At 41.6% G+C, this 15,256-nt stretch overlaps 1 protein-coding gene across 3 annotated transcripts in view; it reads right to left on the bottom strand.

Moving 5' to 3' along the window:
- Nucleotides 1-15,256, bottom strand: part of LOC126199282 (mediator of RNA polymerase II transcription subunit 25) — a 194,660-nt gene that overhangs the window by 48,393 nt on the left and 131,011 nt on the right. The gene's annotated exons all lie outside the window — the stretch shown is intronic.

Here is a 15,256-nt window from a genome sequence, read left to right on the forward strand (position 1 = left end):
TAGGTTGAGGCCGGGATAATGATGGGAGCGGAGAATGGCCCTGAGACCAGATAATGAAGAAATCATCAATGAACATGAACCAGACTAGGAGTTTGGTGTTTTGGGAGGCTAGGAATATCTCCTCCAGATGGCCCATAAAAAGGTTGGCATAGGAGGGTGCCATATGGGTGCCCATAGCTATGCCATGGATTTGTTTATATACCTTCCCTTCAAAGGAAAAGCAATTATGGGTTAGGATAATGTTCGTAGGGTGTATGAGGAATGAGGATGTGGGTTTGGAGTCTGAAGGAGGCCGGCATAGTTAGTGTTCAACAGCAATAAGACTACGGGCGTGAAGGATGGTTGTGTATAGAGAGGTTGCGTCAACAGTCAAAATAGGGATCCAGGAGGTAAGGAGTGGGGACGGTGGTGAGTTGGTGAAGGAAGTGGTTGGTGTCTTTGATGTGGGAGGCTAGATTATGAGCAATTGGTTAGAGGTGTTGGTTCTCATTGACTGAAACTTTTTCTGTGGCGGCACAAGAACCAGCCACAATCAGGTGTCGAGGATTGTTGTGTTTGTAGGTTTATGAGAGTGGGGAGGACATGATAGGACAGAGGAGGTGGAAACTGTTGGACAGAGGGTGTGGGGACAGTATCTAACTATAGGTTGAGGCCGGGATAATGATGGGAGCGGAGAATGGCCCTGAGACCAGATAATGAAGAAATCATCAATGAACATGAACCAGACTAGGAGTTTGGTGTTTTGGGAGGCTAGGAAGATCTCCTCCAGATGGCCCATAAAAAGGTTGGCATAGGAGGGTGCCATATGGGTGCCCATAGCTATGCCATGGATTTGTTTATATACCTTCCCTTCAAAGGAAAAGCAATTATGGGTTAGGATAATGTTCGTAGGGTGTATGAGGAATGAGGATGTGGGTTTGGAGTCTGAAGGAGGCCGGCATAGTTAGTGTTCAACAGCAATAAGACTACGGGCGTGAAGGATGGTTGTGTATAGAGAGGTTGCGTCAACAGTCAAAATAGGGATCCAGGAGGTAAGGAGTGGGGACGGTGGTGAGTTGGTGAAGGAAGTGGTTGGTGTCTTTGATGTGGGAGGCTAGATTATGGGCAATTGGTTGGAGGTGTTGGTCCTCATTGACTGACACTTTTTCTGTGGCGGCACAACAACCAGCCACAATCAGGTGTCGAGGATTGTTGTGTTTGTGGATTTTGGGAAGCATGTATAAGGTGAGTGTGCGTGGTGAAATAGGCGTGACAAATGAGAGGGTTTCAGGGGAGATGCTCTGGTAAAGGCCTAAAGCTTTAAGCAAGGATTGGAGGTTGTGTTAGATTTCCAGGATGGAGTCACTCTGGCAGAGTTAATAGCTGGAGAAGTCAGATAACTGGCAGATGCCTTCTGCCAGGTAGTCACTGCAATTCATAACAACAGTGGTGGAAGCTTTGTCTGCACATACGATGATTAGGTCAAGATTTGTTTTGAAGTTGTGTGTGTCTATTCTTTCTTCTACTGAAAGGCTGGTGTTCTGAAGAAGGGACCTGGGGAAGGATGGTGAGGCTATGTTGGAGGTAAGGAGTTCCTGGATGGTGACCAGTGGGTGGTTAGCTGAGAAGGGGAAAGGATCATTGTTGTGTGGTGGTATGAACTGGAAGACAAATGGTACAATGTTAGAATTAGGGTGGTTTTGGTTCAAGGGATTGGTGGCAAAGAAGTGTTTCCGTTGCGGGCATCGGGAGAAGGAGAGCAGGTCTCTGACAAGCCCAGGGTGATTAAATTTGGGTGTAGGGTTTGAGGTGAGGCCTTTGGATGGGACTGAAACTTCTGTGGAGCTGAGGGGTTTTGGTGGAAAGATTAACAACAGTGTTGTGGGAAACTTTTGGCTCTGGATTTGTAAGAGAGTTGGTAGGGAGTTTTGGGGGATGTGGCGAGTTGAAAAGGTTAGCTAGGCATGGTTTAGCTGCTATGAGGTGTGGACAAGGAGGAACACTGTGGGTACGATATGGGTTGAATAGTGGTGCTCCAAGGTGGCAGTGGGATATCAGCAGAAGGTGGTTCATAACTTGCCACTGATTTCTCAAACCCTAAATACCCTAATTCCAACATTGCACCCTGCCTCTTCCAGTTCATACCACCATCCAACTATATTGCAGTCTCCCCCCCCCCTACCCCTCCCATCTAACCACCAGCTGGTCACCTTCCAGGAATTCCCCATCACAACCTTAACCTCACCTTCCCTTTCCGGGTCCATTCATCAGAATACCAAACTTTCATACACAACCTCAAAACTAATCCTGACCTATTCATCCCACCTGCAGACAAAGGTTCCACCACAGCTGTTTTGAATAGCAGTGACTACATGGCAGAAGGCTTCCACCAATTACCTGACTACTACACCAATAAACTCTGCCAGAGCAATCCCATTCCATAAGTCCAACTCAACTTCCAATTCCTGCTTAAAGACTTGAGCCCTTTCCAGAATTTCTCCCCTGCATCCATTTCTCTCATCATCTCTGTGACACCCCACACACCCACCTCCTATGTGATGCCCAAAATCCACAAACCCAACAATCCTGGATGCCCCATTATGGCTGGTTATTGTGCTCCCACTGAAAGAATCTCGGCTCACATTAACCAACATCTCCAACCAATTTCCTATAATCTAGCCCCCCACGTCAAAGACACCAACCACTTCCTTCACTGACTCTCCACCATCCCCACCCCTTTACCTCCTGGATTCACGTCTTGTGACTGTTGATGCAACCTCCCTATATACAAAGTTCCCTCATGCCTGTGGTCTTACTGCTATTAAACACTGTCATTCCCAACATCCTTCAGACCCCAAACCGACTACCTCATTCCTTATACACCTTACTTACTTTATCCTATCCCACAACTACTTACCCTTTGAAGGGAAAGTATATAAACAAATCTGTGGCACAGCCATGGGCACCAGCATGCCAGCCTCCTATGCCACTCTTTTTATGGGTCATCTAGAGGAGACCCTCCTAGCCTCCCAAAACACCAAACCCCTAATCTGGTCCATGTTCATTGATGATATCTTCATTATCTGGACTCAGAGACAGGATATCCTATCTTCATTCCATCACAACCTCAAAACCTCCTCTCGAATCAGCTTCACGTGGTCCTCTTCAGCCCAGCGTGCCACCTTCCTAGATGTTGACCTCCTCCTCTCTGATGGCTCCACACCTCAATATTAAGTCCATCAACCACCAACAGTACTTGAATTTCGACAGCTGTCATCCTTTTCAGACTGAATAAACCCTCCCACACAGCCTCGCCACCCAGAGACGGCATATTTGCAGTGACAAAAACTCCGTTGCTCAGTATGGTGAGCGTCTCACTAAGGCTTTCACAGACAGTTACTATCCCCAGACCTAGTCTGCAAACAGATCTTACATGCCATTTCCCTTCACACCTCCAATCCTCCCACCACCCCCCAAGAACTGGTCACAAAGATGTGTCCCCTTCATCATCCAGTACCACCATGGACTGGAACAACTAAACCACATCCTTCACCAGGGTTTCGATTACCTATCACCAGCCCTGAAATGACGGCCATTTCCATTCACACCCCCAATCCTCCCACCACCACCCCAAGAACTGGTCACAGAGATGTGTCCCCTTCATCACCCAGTACCACCATGGACTGGAACAACTGAACCACATCCTTCACCAGGGCTTTGACTACCTATCACCAGTCCTGAAATGGGAGACATATGACCCAAGATACTTCCCATCCCTCCTAAAAAGATGTTCCGTCACCCACCCAACCTCCACAACATCCTAGTCCTTCTCTATGCCACTACCACTCCCAATCCCTTGCCACAAGGATCATATCCCTGTGGAAGACCCAGGTGCAAAACCTGCTTAATCCACACATCAGCACTTTCTATTCCAGTCCTGTCACAGGTTTATCCTATATCATCTGGGACCAGGCCACCTATGAAAGCAGCCACATCATTTACCAGCTCTGCTGCAATCACAGCACAGCTTTTTATATTGGTATGACTACCAACCAGCTGTCCACCAAGACGAATAGCCACCACCAAATCGCAGCCAAGAGAAAAGTAGACCACCCTATGGCACAACATGCAGCTGAACATAACACACCTGATTTCAATGCTTGCTTCACTACCTGAGCCACCACCAGCTTCTCTTAACTGTGAAGATGGAAATTATCCTTACAACACATTCTCCGCTCCCATCATTATCCCGGCCTCAACCTATAGTTAGATACTGTCCCCACGCCCTCTGTCCAACAGTTTCCATCTCCTCTGTCCTATCATGTCCTCCCCACTCTCATCCCCCATCCTGTTTATTTGCTGTGCTCCTTTTTTTCTCCAATTCCCTGCCTCACAACCTCCTGATACTGTGCCTGCTGTCATTCTATTCCCTGCACACTCCACCAGACAGTGCTTGTCTCTCTCCCACTTGTACACTACTATCCCTTTCCTGTCCTCTTCATATTGCTGCTTGCATCCCATCTGATAGTTGCATTCTGGTGGAGATTGCGGAGTTTTTGTGCACTGGTGTATGAATGGTGTGTGTCTCCTTTTTACTGATATAGTCTGTGGCTTTATGTAAGTGTCTTTTATTGTGCCTGTCTGCAACTTAATGTGTCTTCTTTATGGTAAGTAGCTATCTGCCCTTTCCTACATTTTGATATTCCTGCCTGGAGTTTCTATTGTTTGAGTACAGGTTCACTGTCTTAACCACAGTGTCATTTTACTCATTAACATTCATATTGACGAAGATGAAAGTGATAAGTTTTTGGATGTACGAGAGTGAGAGTGAGTGAGAGAGAGAAAGAGAGATCTTTCTACTGCCTATAAAAATTGAGAAAATTTTGGTTACAACAAATGACCCATACATTTTGGAGTACCTTAGTCAACTATATCTGTAGCATTTACATATTGTGCACTGGAACTCTCAGAGAGAATCAAATGAACAATTTTGTGTATTTTCATTTGCTGCTGCTTGTCTGGCCAACTCTTGCACTCCTGGAACACTTTCCAGAAGTGTCTCAGCATCTGGCCAGCACTGTCACTTCCTCAACTACTGCACTATTCTGATGTGGTGAGACAGCTATATGTTAATATTGCAACACACAGGAAACAGCAGAATATGTGTTTGCTATGCAACAGGATTCCAGCACGATTTCAGCTCAGACTTCATTTTTATCAGTATTATTTATTTTCAACTTTTTATCCCTCTGCCAACCCAATAAATTTCTCTCTTATTGAATGATTACATTAGGTAGGGACAATATGATGATCAAAGGCATACAGTTTATCTGTTACTCAAAAAAAAATTACATTCAAGCATTTAACACATACCCTCACCCTCACCCTCCCCCTCACCCATCCTCATCTGGAGATGCGAGTTACCTGCCCTTCCTTTCTAGCCTCCATGTGCTATCCTCCACTCCTCCTAAAAAGCAAGTATAGTGTTGTGTATTTTCACATATGTCTAATGACTGTAGTAAGTTTTTGCCTGTTTAAGGTAAGTACTAGCCAGAAACTGTGTCTCATAATTTTATAGATATCAAGCTTGTATAAACAAACAGTTACATTGTGCCAGCTGAATACATAATGCTGGTAAGGATTGCAGCTTGGCAGGTAGACTACGAACCACTTCCCTCACCAACTCTCAACAACATCCATCCCAATACCACCTGTACCCTATTCATCACTGTTAACGCACTTCCCTATACACCAACTTCCCCCATCCCCATGGCCTCACTTCTATCAAACACTGCCTCTCCTAACAACATTCCTTACACATCTAACTAATTACAGGTTCACATAATAAATACTTCTCCTCTGACAGAAAGTTACATAAAAAACTAACTTACCCGTGGCTGTGCTCGCACATCAGTTGTTTTGTTACAATGGATGATGGGGACTCAGTAAATTATTGTATGTGCAATAATTTCAGCTGCCTTCATGTGTTTGTCTGTTTGGGTCAGCATAACTTGTGATTAGGGATCCCCCTGGCCCCCTCTATTGTCCCAACATGCAAGCAACATGGCGACACATGCAGCATAGCTGCCAAACGGAGCATACGGAGAGGTGTGGGCACGAGTGTGAATCTATCTATTGTGTTACCTAGTTACTATACTTTATACAACTTGTACATTATGCAACAAATTCAATAATTATTTCACAGTTTATGTTCACTGAAGTAAAAAAAAAATGTTCCATTCCCTACTTTACCCTCTTATGGGTTGGTATTTTTTTTTTCCCCTTAAGTAAACTATGTTCTTCCTCAGAATTCAAAATTGGTTCAGTGATTTAGTCATGGAAAGATAACACACCTTTGCATTTCCAATATTAGTATGGATTCACAGCACTGCTGTGGGCACCTGCATGGCACCCTCCTATGCCAATCTGTTTGTGGGCCGTGTAGAGGAAACCGTCATAGCCTGCCAAAACCTCAACCCCACGTCTGGTTCAGGTTCACTGAGGGTATCTTTCATGATCTGAACATAGGGCCTAGGCATCGTACTCCTATCCCTCCACAGCCTCATTATTTTCTTTCCCATCCACTTCCCTTAGTCCTTCTCAGCCGATCATACCACACTGCTGGATGTTGGCCTCCACAGGTTGTCAGAAGTTTGAAAATTTCATAAGAGGAAAAAAAAATGTGCATACATAGAGACAAGGCAAACATTTAAATAATGTTTGAAACTTGTTTGTGTGGTCAAGAAGATATTATCTTATAAACTCTTAAAGTAAGTGTTTGGAACAAGCAGATCCTTGAACCAGTCATACAACAAGATGTATCTCCCCACACTGGAAGGAATGGGATACAACAACAGCCCAAGCAAGAACAGTCTAACAAATAATTCAATATCACCCCTGAGTTTTGCAGTGTCTTTGAAAAGTCTACCTTGAGCCCTGGGAAATATTTCACGCAAGGAATAGACTTGATTTTTCCATAGGCTTAATTTATATTTGAAAACATTGAACTTGCCTGCTATATATGTGACCGTACGTTCTTCCCCTGGATTGAGAAGTTTAAGGAATTTATTTAATTGGCTATGTTGACTGTAAAAGTGAGGTCAGAAATCCACAAAATGATCACAGATGTTTGCCACCCTCTTCCCCACTGTGGCACTGTGTGTCAGACCAAACTCGAACTCAGAACCTTTTCCTTTCACTGGCAAGTGCTCTGGTGTTGTAACAGCATTCCAATGAATGATTTTTATAGCACATAGTACAGTGGCATATTAACAACTCAACTTGGCCTTCAATGTCGGGCCCAGTAGTCAAGCAGCAAAGCCTAGAAACTGAAAGATCATGAGACTGAATCCTTGTCAGACCAGGCAATATTTCAGTTGGCCTTTAACTGAACCATCACATCGCAATGATGTGAATATTTGCAGGAATGATACATAGTATGGATTCAGTGTTAAATTGTAGTCTCCTTTCCCGTGAGGATTACTGGGATAGATTAGGGGCACACGAGTCATCAAAGTTGCATCCATTTTGAACATTTGCACAGTCTTTTGAACTGCTCATAATAATAATAATAATAATAATAATAATTATTATTATTATTATTATTATTATTTTATGCATGGCCTTCAAAAATATGTTCAAGTGAACTAACTCCCATTACACACAGACTGATGAGACTGCTCCACTTCTCTCTCTTTTGGACAAGATTATGAGTGACATGGTATACCTAATTCCAATCATTTACCTTATACAATACAACTCATGTTGTGAGCATGCTGGTGGGCACGCAACAAGGCAGAGGCACCTATTTCTCAGGTTGGAATGTCTATTATAATTTTCTAGCAGTGACCAGCTGTAAATTTCCTTTTCTTCCTACACCAAAGTGTGAGAGGAGTGCATGCATTCACAGAGTACTGTTTAACTAAGCCTATGTTAACATCCTATGGATTAAAACTTCTTGGCAGATTAATACTGTGTGACAGACTGAACTCAAACTATGGATCTTTTCCTGTCACAGGCAAGTGCTCTATGAACTGAGCTAGCCATGCAAGACTCACGACCCATATTCACTGCTTCACTTCCGCCAGTACCTCATCCTCTACCTTCCAAACTCCACAGAAGCTCTCCTGTGAAACTTGCAACACTAGAACTACTGGAAGAACAGATATTGCAGAGATACGGCTTAGCTACAGCCTGGGGGATGTCTCCAGAACAAAATTTTCACTCTGTAGGTATGCACTGATGTGAAATTTCATGGCAGATTAGAAGTGTGGACCGAGGCTCAAACTCGGGACCTCTGCCTTTTGAGTCTTGGTCCGGCACACAGTTTTAATCTGCCAGGAAGCTTCATATCAGTGCACACACTGCTGCAGAGTGAAAATTTCATTCCTATGGATTAATATTTGGGGATACAGTACCCACCCAAGATCATCTTAAAAATGCTGTTACAGAAATTAAAGTATTTTAAGTACAGTTTCATAGATAATACATTTACTACTTAATTTTGTTGTAAATAGTCTGTCACATTTTCTTTGTGATATCCATTTCTTTGGCATATCTGCCATGGTTGAAGCCATATTCCTCTGTCTTAGGTGCAAGAATATGCCTTGATTCACAGCTAAAATCCCAAAGATCAAAGAAAACAAACACTTCCTGTAAAAATCTACATTGTATGATCAGTAGTCAAATATCAACAGGAATAATGGTTTCCAAAACACATCAAGTGAATGATTTAAGGATTAAAATCATTCTTGCAGACAATCCATTTCAGAGGTTGATATTCTTCTATGTTGTTACTTATTGTTTTGTTTCAGTCTCTGAGGCAGTGTAATACAGCCTGAAATCGCGTGAAGGTCTTCTCTGTCTATCATTTGCCACAGTTATGTCTTAAGCAAAGCACAAAATAAGCATCCTGGTTCTACTATGTCACTACTGGAATGATCATTTTATGGTTTGCACTGATTACACAAGCATGGTGGGATTCCATCAGCACACCACAACCTTTAAGCTGCTTCACGGATAGAAGTTGCGTAGCTTCAAATCCAGAAAATAGGCTGGTCAATCCATACCTTTGCTAGACACATCTGAGTAGTCCAATGCAATGATTCAGAAATTGAAAACGCATAAACAAAATGTGTTTCTGGGAGTCATCTATGACATCATGGACATCCACAAATGTAAAAAGTTTAAAAGCATCAAACAATGGAAAATCTAGGATGGCTCCAGCTGTCAGAGACTGTGGTCGTGTGTGTGTGTGTGTGTGTGTGTGTGTCAGAGTGAGTTGTGTCCGCGTGTGTGTGTGTGTGTGTGTGTGTGTGTGTAGCATCAAACAATGGAAAATCCAGGATGGCTCCAGCTGTCAGAGACTGTGGTCGTGTGTGTGTGTGTGTGTGTGTGTGTGTCAGTGTGAGTTGTGTGTGTGTGTGTGTGTGTGTGTGTGTGTGTTTTCGATAAAGGACTTGTTGGCTGGAAGCTCACTTTCCGATAGTCTTTCTGTTGTGCCTATCTGTGACTCAGCATCTCCATTATATGGTGAGTAGCAACTATTCTTTTTGTAAGATTAAAAGAATTCAAGAAAAAGAAACCAATAATTTTGTGTACTTTCATTTGATAATGTCTTGTGGAGAAATGCGAGATTAAAAGTATTCAAGACAAATAAACCACTAATGAAATTTATCATAACTGCTTCAGGTTTTTGCGGATTTTAGGGTCATTATAAGGCATATTCTACTGCCTTCAGAATAAAGTACATCAGACTGGTTAAAATAAGAAACACCAGGTTTGAAAAAGGAAATATACACCACCTGTGAAACCCAGCATAGTATGATGAGTGGGACATGTGTACAATGAAATATTAACCTAGTCATGGGCATCACATATAATCACTATCATAACCTGTGGATGACAGTTAATGGATCTAATGATACCTGTACTGGATAACTCCACAGTGAGATTGTAAATGCATCCATCAGTATCTTTCTTCCCTTAGATCTGCAAATTCTGTTTAAAGAAGGAGATCTCCTGATGGAAATAAGCTTAATTTGGAAACCATAAGCAAAATGTGTCCCACAGTTTTCCTCTTCAGTTAGTTGTGTAAGTAGGCTGTTTAGGTTTTTTTACTGGTAACGCCACCTCAGTATGAAAATCACCGGCTGTGCCGTGTGCAGTCTGTGGCTGCTTTGCATTGTTGTAATACTCAACCATTGTAGTGTTAGGCAGCTGGCTGTGAACAGCGCGTAGCGTTGGGCAGTTGGAGGTGAGCCGCCAGCAGTGGTGGATGTGGGGAGAGAGATGGCGGAGTTTTGTAATTTGTCATGATATCAAGGTAAATACATTGTTTGTTCTCTATTAATATCTTTTATTTGCTAACTATCCCTATGAGTAGTTAGTGCCTTCCATAGTTCGAATCTTTTATTTAGCTGGCAGTAGTGGCGCTCGCTGTATTGCAGTAGCTTGAGCAGCGAAGATTTTTGTGAGGTAAGTGATTTGTGAAAGAGATAGTTTAATGTTAGTCAGGGCCATTCTCTTGTAGAGAATTTTGAAAGTCAGATTGCGTTGCGCTAACAAAATATTGTGTGTTGAAAGTCAGATTGCGTTGCGCTAAAAAATATTGTGTGTCAGTTTAAGCACAGTATTGTAAAATTATTCAAAGGGGAAGTTTCATATGTCGACCCTTAGCCTAGGATACCTCACTGGAATCTTCTGATTTTTTCTTGTAGTTTGTATAATTAGTGTAGATTTTGTTTATTGCTAGCGCGTAATTGTAGAGAGAATCTCCATTGTAGTTGTAGTTTTTCAGTGTTGTATAGTAAAATAGTTGTGGCATGCATGTAGATTTGCACCAAGTATTTCGCAGCTGCAATTAACTAGATATTATTTTCAGTGTTACGTTAATGTGTTCTCTTATTTTTGCTCTTCAAATTGTGTTTTTTCTGTGTTGTCGTGTGAAATACTGTGACAATAATGGCGTGTGAAAAGCGTAACACTAGGCTCCAAAGTAAATTGAGAAACGACAGCGAAGACGAAAGCAGTATGTTAGCGCCGCAGAGTAATGAATTAACTAATGTTAAAAGTAGTAATTTGGTAATTGCGCATAGGGAGATGGAGCAGGTTGCAAACAATGGTGTAGACAGCGAAACAATTAGAGAACAGGGAAGCATTATCGATCGATCGGTCGGCAATAGCTCGGCTCAGGAATCCGAAATGACACGAGACGATCTCACAAATACTGTAGATTCAGGTTTTGGATCCTCACCGTTTTCTCAAATAAGTCAAGACACATTTTCTGCTTGTCAAAATGTGAATGTTGCCGGTGAAAATGCACTGCCAAAAAGCATAGAGAAACAGATTCCAGACACTAATACATTATTATTGCAATTAATGCAACAAATGGAACAAAATCAGAGAGAAATGAAACAAATGGGACAAAATCTTCAAAAGTTAGACACAATGGAACAAAATCTTCAAAAGTTAGACACAGTGGAACAAAATCTTAAAAAGTTAGATACCACACTTGAACAAACACGTGAGGATTTAACTAATGAGTTACATCACATTGAATCGAAATGTCAAAAAGTCTGTAATGACGTAAAAACACAAATTTGTGAACATTTCCAACCTATTTTTTCGCGGCATGAAAATGCACTACAGAATCACGAAGCAGCCATAAAAGAACTGCAAACTACTGTTCATGAAAATCATGAGACCTTGCAAGCTAAATTTGACTCAGTTGCATCTACCGATTCGGTTACGCAACTTGCAAAAACCCAGGAAAACTTAAAAGACACAGCAGAAAAACACACTGAGGAAATAAGTACATTATCGGATAAAGTAGCCGAACTTTCAGATCAGTTCACTAACTTATCTACGAGGGTAGATGATGATCTGAATGACACAACACCTGTAGCCTTCACTGACACTGAAGAGTATGAACAAATTAGAAAATTCAAACAAAATCAAAATCAAATCAATACACAGTACAAAAGAGAAATCCGGGAAGTGCAAGATCAGTTGGCACAAGTAGTACAAGAATTACGTATTTCAGAGGACACTCGCGCCCCAATACGGGAAGAGGGACTTAGAAATATGGAACAGCCACAAAATAATAACACAGGACACTTCGGAAATTATGAAAGAAATTGGCAAGGCACACCGAATTTTGAGATGGAACCGCCGAAACGACGTAATAATGACCGACATGCGACTCGCCGACATGATGATTTTGACTATAAGCTGTTCATTACTACACGTAAATTCAAAACATTTAAGAATTCTGCCAACGACATTCATCCACAAGCGTGGCTCCATCAATTCTCTCATTGTTTTCCTCCCAACTGGTCATTGGAGCACAGGTTAGAATTTATGTGTGGCTACTTAGAGAATGAACCAGCTGTAAGAATGCGATCGGTCATTCACGATTGCCACAGTGAAGGAGAATTTTACCATGCCTTCCTCTCCGCATACTGGTCTCAAGCCACACAAGACCGAGTAAAACATGGCATCATAATGATGAAACATTTCGAACAATCTGAATTCTCCAGTCTTGTGAAATATTTTGAAGACATGTTGCACAAGAATCAGTACCTGTCAAACCCATACAGCCCCTCAGAACTCATCCGAATTTGCTTAATCAAACTGCCTGAACATTTAAGACATATTATTTTAGCAGGACGTTGCAAAGATGACATTGAAGCATTTCAGGGACTCTTACAAGAATTAGAAATTGACACTCACAATAGCGGAATGCGAAAACGGGAAAACAATCACTACAGGTCACATACGTCACAATTCTGTGACGACAGAAACAATAACTGGACACGACAAGGCTATTCTTACAAAGCAAATCGTGACCAAAACAGACACCACCCGTATAACAACCGTTGGCAGAGTAGTAATAATTACAGGGAAAGATCACCTCTCCGCGGTAATGACTATCACAGAGACAATCAGAGAAACAGACAATTTGGCAACCAGAACTATTATTATCACGGGAGACAGAATAACTTTAGACGTAACGGTCCAGCGCGCAGTTACGATTCAGGGAGAAATTCTCCATCTCGTGACCGACAAGAAAGAAACCATGGCATCTACCGACATGACGACAGACGATATGATCGTAACGACAGACCTGAATTGCATCAGAACTGGCGGGATTCTAACAGAGCTGGGCCCTCTCGGCAAGGCGAATTTGTAGAAGTTCGGTCTCCTAATCCGAATAACGACGCGCGCCAGCAAAGAAACAGACAATGACTCGCACAGCAGGCAGCCGCGTGCGCCCGCTGGTTCCGAGAAAAATAACACAGACGCTAACCTTGAGAAAAGATTTAGCATTCTTTACCGACGTATACCGCATTCTGCACCACATTTCACATGTAAAACCGTTTATTGAAAGATAATCTGCTTTTTTTTAATGCAACATTTTGGTTTATTTGAAAATACATTCTGAATTTAAAGTGCTTTCTGAGGGATACCAGATGACACAGAGGTTAGTTTATGTGACAGCTACACGACTATATCACGACGCTACTAATGTGTGACACAATTTACCTTGTTGCTTTTGCGCTGTTATCTGTTTTATATCTGCACAGCTTTCTGAATTCTTCTGGAAAGAAAAGCATGTTTTAGTAGTAACTTTTGTGGTATAGCTACAATGAGACAGCCTTTTTCGTGGCACAACAATACGTTACAGTACAGTACTTTCTTCATCACAACAATAAGCGTAATAACTAAGATATCTATACGCAAAGCATTTCACTTTTGTGTATCATGAGGTAAGTACATTGACTTTTGTGGAACTCAGCTTTCGGAGGACGATATCTACGACACTTACACAGAGAGTGTCTTGCGACAAGACGCACAGTTTAGCGCTGCAGGGCACGTATTTGAGTGATTAATTTTGTACTTAAAACACTTATTTTTAAAGATTTTTTATTACAAAGAAAGTTTTCCGAGATATATTTCATTCCATTGCTGTAATCTGTAACACCTGAGGGTATAATTACATTAATCCTCAGGGGGGTACACGCTTACTTTGTGTACCATGTGTGTGGCAACCACAAGGAACCCTAGCTAATATGGTATTTGCTTATACAACTTTACACATCGGTACCATATTTCTCCAACACAGTATTACACAGCTATCAGATCATTTAACTGAGAGAGACAAACATTTTTTTTACTACGTCAGTGACAGATGTTTACGTAATTACACAGTTGAATAACTTCATACGTATGAAATTGTATTTTGTCTGTACTTTGTAAACTGTTCATATTTTTTCGGAACCATTGTGATACAATGTGAGCTTCGAATGATGTGTTTGGTATGGAATCATGATTTTAAAGTACGTTTGAGGCAGATGACACTTTTGAAATGAGCAGAGAATTTTTTTTAGGTTTTGAAACTATTGGAGGAAGCTACGACGATTTTGAGATTTGACTGAGGTGTTATGATGTTATTTTTTACGACGACGATGTGTATTATGTTGTTGAGGTATGTTTATGATTAGTAAGCTAATGTTATATGAAGAATTTGATTATGCTATGTATCTAATGATGAAGTATTGAAGAAGCGTCGACGAATTTGTATATGTGTCATAAGGTAAGGAGTAATGAGTAGCGGTTAGGAACTCTGCCTTGTGAAGACGTATGTTGGAAACCGAGAATCGTACTTTTAGAATTATGAAATGTGTGTAAATGCGTGAATGTATCACAATGCCGACGAAAATTTTTTGGACACTGTTATATTCATGGGATTTTGTTTTTACAGGTTTGCAACGCTAATTCTTGACCTGTGAAATATTTTTATTTAAGACTGCCATTGTAGCGGAAACTGCTGTCGTAAATATTTCCCTACGAAAGTTAAGTGACCACCTGCACGTAATACGTCGTGGGCACACAGCTGTGTCAGACACCTGGGCGACAGCCGCCCGAACAAAAAAAACCATTAGCCTTCCAGCGGCACAGGTAGAAGAAAAAACAGGCCATTATAATCGCTATTGACGTTCCTTTGTAGAAAGCATCGCAACATTTCACGGCTATTGTCGTGCTAATTGAGAGAAATGCCATATGGCTAGTGAATGACGTTTCACGCCTTGCTTTGCCCATTTTGTTTAATATCTAGTTTCTAGCTGCACTGCAGCACTGGTTAAAATAAAATTTTATAGATGTACTAATATAAATATTTTCTGTCTGCAGATCTATTAAATAATAATTTTGTAATCCACATTCTTCGAAAAAGGAGCTCTTGGAATGGAAAGAACAATAAGAAGGGACTAATACC

The sequence above is a fragment of the Schistocerca nitens genome, chromosome 8, assembly GCF_023898315.1.
Source record: "Schistocerca nitens isolate TAMUIC-IGC-003100 chromosome 8, iqSchNite1.1, whole genome shotgun sequence".
In the NCBI taxonomy this organism is placed as follows: Eukaryota; Metazoa; Arthropoda; class Insecta; order Orthoptera; family Acrididae; genus Schistocerca; species Schistocerca nitens.